A 6319-nucleotide genomic window follows, 5' to 3' on the forward strand; every position below is an offset into this window, starting at 1 on the left:
CAATACATCCATGCCACTGTCAATCCAATCCAATGTAGGACCCCTGGGGGCACTTAGGAGATTGTTTCATGTTGTGCAGTCCACACAGCCACTTGCTTAGTAATGCTAAGGACCACCAAGAGGATAGCTACTTGCCTTTGCAAAGGACATTTCATGGTCTGCCAGCAATGACATAATGGAGCTCGGTATTGTTGAAAGGAATTTGTCTGACCCCTAGCCATGGAACAGGATCACGTATATGCATGTACTTGTTCCTATTGCAAGGATAGAAATTGTGCAGGCGACAAACTGCATGTGATCCACCAAGGCCCCCACCTTCCCTAATTGCTTAAAATGTTTGCCTCCTAAGAAGGAGAATTGCACTCTAAAAACATCCAGTAGGAGCTATGCTCCATTTTCCAGCCATAGAGGGAAATAGAAGCTGATTTTTCAAAATTAGAATTGACTGCAGTCATCCTGGTTTTGCTTGCTCTGTGTTAGGATCCCAGTGTTTCATGAGTGGCAACAATGTCGTTTTCTTAAGCAGCACACTAGGGGAATAGCCAACAGATTCCACAGAACAAATGGCATGTCTCAAGCTGCTCAAGCTGTTTATTGGTGCAAAAGCCCAAAGCGTTTTAGCCTGTGTGGACCATTAAGGTCTTCTTCAGGGGCTACATAGAATCATAAAAGGACAGCATGCAAATACATAATATCACACAAGTGTATTGCTTATTATTCTTATTATTAACCTTTATTTATAAAGCGCTGTAAATTTACACAGCGCTGTACATACAATCTTCTTAATTGGACGGTTCGCTGCCCTCAGGCTACAAACCTACAGAGAATCAAACTGTAGATATTTCTGAATCGGGAACTCTTGAATCATTTACTGGACAAATGAAAACATGTTAGCAAGGTTGAAGGTTTTTAATATCTTGCAAGCAGATGACAGAAAAATATAGATAACATACCTTTTATCATTTTATATAGCCCTCTAGGGAAGGCTTTAAGAGTACACATAAGCTAATGCTCATCAGGCATTTCTACCATTAAAAAAACTTTTTAACTTCTTGAGATGGGCTTTTTCACCATGTGGTTTTCTTGCAATTGTGAAGCACTTGCCCTTGTGGGGATTTCTTTATTAAATGGCATTCTATTAAATGAACAGAGAAAATTGCGTGGGTAATGGAACTCCTTGTGTGGATTGGTGCAAATGTCTAAACCTATTAAGAATGAAGCATTGCCTTGTTCTGTGATGATGATGATGATGATAATAATAATAATAATGTATATTTCTATTTCCCGCCTCTCCAAAGATCGAGGCGGGATTACAGCAATAAAATAATACAGAGTAATACACAATAGTACAAAATGTTAATACAATCAATAAAACACTAATATTGAATTTAGGAATTCCTATTTGTACTCTAAAATCAATTTATCAGTAATCAGTTGTTGAAGTAGAGAGTGAGCTATTGTCATCAACTTTTATATAGAATCTGGTGGATAAGCCCGTCGGAAGAGATCTCTTTTGAGTGCTTTCTTGAAGGCCTCTAGGGTGGTAATGCAATGGATCTCTTCTGACAGGCCATTCCATAATTTTGGGAATGCTGCTGTAAACACCCTGTGGGAAGTTGTTATTAACCTGGTACTATGATGTTCCAATAAGTACTTCCCTGATGTTCTGAGAGTGCGGGGTGGATTGTGTAGGGAGAGGCGTTCCCGCAAGTAACTCGGGCCTGAGCCATGTAGGGCTTTAAAGGTAATCACCAATGCCTTGTCTTGTGCCCGGAAGGTAATTGGCAGCCAGTGGAAAGATTTTAATACTGGTGTTATATAGTCAAACCTAGATTTACCGGTGACCAATCTCGTTGCCTCATTTTGTACCAACTGAAGCTTCCGGACTTGGTACACGGGTAGCCCCAAGTAGATCGCATTACCGAACTCTCAACAAGAGATTAGCAGTGCAAGTACCACTGTTTCAAGGTCTTTTCAGTCCAGGTAGGGATGCAGTTGGTGTATCAACCGAACTTGATACCAAGTACTCCTGGCAGTCACATCTATATGAGATGACAACTGCAGGGATGGATCAAGGAGTACTCTCAAACTGCGAACTTTGTCCTTTAGGGGGAATGTAACCCCATCCAGGACTGTTTGACAAATCTCTGTCCCTGGACTTAGGGTACCTATTGTGAGTACCTCTGTTTTCTCTGGATTCAGCCTGAGTTTGTTTTCCCTCATCCAGTCCATTACCGACTCAAGGAAGGCTTCTAGAGGAGAGATGCCATCCTTAGTCACTGGAACAGTCTTGGAAGGGTCAGTTCAGTATAAGTCGGGATTAAACGGGGTAATACATTATTTAGATGACTTCCTCTTTACTGGAGATTATGGTTCTGGTAAATGTCTCCAATTACTTCATTAGCAGGTGGGCTGAGTGTTCCCTTAGCATGAGAAAAGACAGAGGGTCCATGCACTTTTTTGGGCATCCTGATTGACACGGTCAATCAATGTTGTAGGCTCCCAGATGACAAACTACTTGACCTAAGGCTCGGTGTCGGTAATTTTTCTTCTCTTAGAAAGGCAACTCTAAGGGAGTTTCAGGAGATTATAGGCCACCTAAATTTTGCACAAAGGGTGGTGGCCCAAGGCAGGGTTTTTAAAAGGTGACTATGGCGGGTTACAGACGGGCAAAAAGAGGTGTGCTCATGACGTCATGAAGGTATAGCCTTTAGACGGCCCTTACCTGAATGTCGCCATGAACGCGCCGCCTGCACGCCCCAAGCGGGAAGAAGCAGCATTAAAAAGGTGCTGCTTTTTTCCGCTTCTTTTCTATATACTGCGCAACTGCGCATCTCCGTATATAAGCTGCTGCACCGGTACGCCAGAATTGTTACGCCGCTAATTTAAGTTGCCCATTTAAAAGCTCCGTGTCTGCTGTGTCGCATAATGAGTCAGGGTCCTGGAACATGCACAGTTTGCACCGAGGCTCTAATTAGAGCGTCAGATGCCATGCAGATGTGGAAGCTGCAGCACAGCTGCACTCTATTTTAATGCTCGTAACCCTAACCCTAGAGCAACATGTACGCATGCGCTGCTAGAATTGTGGAAAGTTTGGAATTTAAAGTGAACCCCTACACACATTCCTGTGCCATTTATACCTAACAATAAAAAAAGCTAAAACTTTAAATATTTACATATGTACAAAGGAGGTGATGGGGGATGGCAGGGGGACAGCGGTGGCAGCGGCGACAGCTGTGGCTGTGCATTGCAGATTCAGCAAGAGCGCAGGGACCAAAGGAGAGGAGGCATCCATGATGCTGGTGACACTAGCAACGTGCAAGCGGACAAGGATGCCAACACCAGCTGATCACCAGCTGGCAGGAGACCACCATTGTTCTTGGGTAGGGCGGGGGGATAGTTTAAAGGGGCCTGGGCGCTTTAAATGTGCACATATGCTTTCTGCCGCCGGTGCTGACTGCCGCAGCTGCGCAGCTGCGCATCCGCCAGCTGGCAAAAGAAAAAAAAGCCGCGTTTTTGGCCGCCCGTGTGGAAGCTGCCTCTCTCTTTGCAGCGTCCTGAGGTGGTGGTATGGAAACTGCAGGTAAGAAACGGCCCCAGGTGAGGCGTCTTCACTACCCCCAGTGTGGAAGCCCCATCCACCTGAGCCCCGCCCCCGGGGCAGGCGGTCTGGAGGCTCCATATTCAGGGGAAGACACCTTCAAGACGTCTTCCCCTGCCCGTCTGTAACCCACCTATGTGATGCCATTGGCGATGTTTCACAAGCTCACCATAGGATTAGATTGATAAAAAGGCATCTGCCAAGATTTGGATGTTTGGTTCACATTTTTGAAAAATTTAATGATGTCTCATTTTGGAGGGAAGAGAAAAAGTTGGAGGCTACGTTGCAGATTTCTTATACTGCTGCTGGCTCAATTGGCTTTGGAGCTTATTTTCATGGATAGTGGTGTGCACAGAGGTGCAATTTATTACATAGTGCCATGGCTTGAACATATGCTGAAAGTTGCAGAAGGGAGCTTTACTAATCAGTAATTAGTATTATTAGTACACACACTGTACTAATAATAAATAAATAAAAATTGTATTTATATCCTGCATCTCTGTCTGAGACAACCGGGGTGTCTTACAAGTTAAAACAGTACAATCCCAGATCCCAGTATCCCCCCCCCCCTCAAATAACAATTAAACAATTCACAACCTAAAACATACTTTAAAATAAACAATTAGACAGTAGCTACTCACATTTCTGGGAGCAAAGTTCCTTCCCTGGTGATGATGCCAACCCAACTAGAGAATCTGAAGGTGCACAGCTTCAGCCAGTCGAATCTTATGGCCAGCTTCACTTGACTGGAGGCATTTCTTAAGTTATGCAAACCAGCAAGCAAACCAGACTTTGTAGCTGGCTTTGAAGAGGTGACTCCAGAAGAAAGGACTCATGGGTCACCGTGGCAGTACATAAGAAAGGAAAGGGTTTGGAGGAAATGTGTTTTTATCTATCCAAATCTGCTCAACTTTCTACAGCTGCAGTTTGGACGCAGTGAGACATTTGGGTTCAGACTCTTCGTGGATAGTTCCCTCTAGATTTTCTTGGATCATTCCCTCTGGATCTTCTCATCTTCCAGATGAACCCATTCTCTCCTACCAGCCTTTCCTCCTCCTTTAAACCCGTTGGCCTACTCTCTTGAATGGATCAAATACCATTGGTCAGCCTTGTCCCGCCAAGGCTGACCCAAGAGATTTGCTAAACATTAAATTTCCTCCTCCATTCCCTTGAGCAAATATAACCCTGCCACTGAAGACAAGTTGTTACCTGAGGCTGAAAATCCTGCAAACTGTGCTTCCCTTCCCAGAAAGGCGGCTAGAATAATGAAGACTTGAAATAACCAGCCATTAGTTGCCTTTTTTTGACACGTATCAGCAGCTAACTTGATGATCAAGTTGGGTTGCTTGTTGAGTAATATCCTTTTTATACTGAAACACATTAGCATCCCTAAGCCAGGAATAGGGAACTTTTGGCTCTCCTATTTTGGCATGACCAGTGGTAAGAGGCTATGGGAATTGTAGCCCAAAATATCTGAAAGGCACCTTGCCCCTCCAATCTCCACATTTGTGGAATTTGCTGTGTGTTTCAAGTAAATAATGTATTCCTGAACATGCACATTTCAAAATGTGAATCTTTAAAGAAATACATTTTTTTAAATCACATAAACAATCTTTAGTCAATGTGGGAAACATGCACCTTGGATAAGATGCATAAACAAATGTACAAATAATATTTTTAAAAACCCTTCAAATTTGTGTGAATTTCCCTGTTAAACAGCCCCCAAATTCTTGCAGCCCAATGAAAAACAAAGATAGGACAAATTAGAAGATAGGAGGCAAAGAAATGTAATACAACAAATAATACTGATGTAATTGTAAGAGAGCTCCCTTTTTCACATCTACAGTAACATGACTGACCTGGAGCAGGATCCTAGGGTAGTTGTGAGTGGCTAGATAAAACTACTGACTTAGTTTACAACCAGTATGGAAAAAAAATCTATATTGGGGATAATAAGGAAAGGAATAAAAAATAAACCAGCCAATAGAGTGGTGCCTTCCCACAAAATGATGGATTCAATCACATTTGGGAGTTCTAGTCATACTTCCATGTTACTTCCGGGCGCAATACAAGGTGTTGGTTATAACCTATAAAGCCCTACATGGCTTGGGCCCAGGATACCTTGAGGACCGCCTCTCCCCATACATTCCGCCCCGCACCCTCAGAACATCTGGGCAGCAACTACTGAGGGTTCCAGGGGCCAGGTTGGTCTCCACAACAAGGAGATCATATTCCATCATCGCCCCGACCCTCTGGAATACGCTGCCCACTGAGCTCCGCTCGGCCACCTCCCTGGCCCAGTTCAGGAAGGAGCTGAAAACCTTCCTGTTCCAATCAGCATTCCCCAATACAAGTTCAGCTAGTCCCCCTCACTGACAGCAAGGGTGGCTGGCTTAAGGGGTTTTAATATTGGTTTTAATAGTTGTATTGTATTTGTATTGTTTGTTGTTTTGATGATATTGTATTGTTTTATCTTGTTGTTCACCGTCCTGATCATGGGAAGGGCGGTATATAAATAAATTTATTATTATTATTATTATTATTATTATTATTATTATTTATTATTACTGGAGAGCTAGAAAAGGGACACAAGAAATCAATCAAAATGATCAGAAAGTTGGAACAACTTTCCTTCATCATCCATTAATTCTCATGCACACACTCTTTCCACCCACCCACACACCCACCCATTTATTCTCTTTCACAGATACCTCTTCA

This window comes from Sceloporus occidentalis, unplaced genomic scaffold, assembly GCF_023333645.1.
Source record: "Sceloporus occidentalis isolate IW3139 unplaced genomic scaffold, rSceOcc1.0.p SCAF_1, whole genome shotgun sequence".
Taxonomy (NCBI): Eukaryota; Metazoa; Chordata; class Lepidosauria; order Squamata; family Phrynosomatidae; genus Sceloporus; species Sceloporus occidentalis.